Source organism: Chrysochloris asiatica, unplaced genomic scaffold (genome assembly GCF_000296735.1).
Source record: "Chrysochloris asiatica unplaced genomic scaffold, ChrAsi1.0 scaffold00002, whole genome shotgun sequence".
Lineage (NCBI taxonomy): Eukaryota > Metazoa > Chordata > Mammalia > Afrosoricida > Chrysochloridae > Chrysochloris > Chrysochloris asiatica.
This window is the reverse complement of record NW_006408520.1, coordinates 12,325,677-12,326,556: the sequence shown is the minus strand read 5'-3', so window position 1 is coordinate 12,326,556 and position 880 is coordinate 12,325,677. Positions and strand designations below refer to the sequence as shown.

At 42.7% G+C, this 880-nt stretch overlaps 1 protein-coding gene across 1 annotated transcript in view; it reads right to left on the bottom strand.

Annotated features, from left to right (window-relative positions):
* DPYD (dihydropyrimidine dehydrogenase) overlaps positions 1–880 on the bottom strand; it is a 1,478,957-nt gene that overhangs the window by 390,730 nt on the left and 1,087,347 nt on the right. The window lies entirely within an intron of this gene.

Genomic DNA, 880 nt, shown 5'->3' with positions numbered 1-880 from the left:
GCCAAGATGGACAAACTTCATCTCTCATACTTTGGACATATTTTCAGGAGGGACCTGTCACTGTAGAAGGATAGAGATCTTTTAGAAAAGCAATGGTACCCATGATTCCAAGTTAAATTGGTCATAGAATGTTCTATTTAATCACAAGGTTTAAGGCTAGAACAGTGGGACTAAAGGGATCTGAGACTGAGCTTAGTTATCCCCCAACAACTTTACACCCCCCATCAGTGCAAATGAGTCTCTGATTAATATCTAATTAAAAGAGAGTTAGGAGATGGAGCGGCTAGAAGAAAAAAAGATACTGCTTGAAAGAAAGACCGACAGGAAAAATACAAAACAATATAGGCAAATCAACTGAGTACTACAAGAACAAGCAAGTTGCTTGCCCAGGAGACATCAAGGCAAGTGGTCAGGTATCCTCAGGGCAAACCCTCTTCCAAGACTAAGACTCAATGGGAATAAACGCTCTGAATGGTGACCACGTTCTTCTTCGATAATGGGAAGTGAGGGAAAAACAGCAATGAAGCTGCGAGATAAGCCCTACAATGTTCAATAGACTCCTGTGAACCTGGGTGGAGACCTAGTTGGCCAGCAGTGTGGCAAGACCTGGGGACTCTTGGGTCCAGAGTCAGCAATATAGCCACAGAGGACTAGAGTGGAGAGTGAAGCTTCCAGCTCATAAGAAAAGAGGGCATATGCATAAGAACACCCACACTTGCAGATAATACCCTCTTGACCTGGCTTCAATGATCAGAGCTCACCTAGAAGAAAAAAGAAGAGGGAAAAAAAGAGTAATCTGATACAATGTGTTGAACTTGACCTAACCCTATGGATGCAGTAGCTCAAAAGAGGGAACAAATCTTTACAGCAAGGATCATTC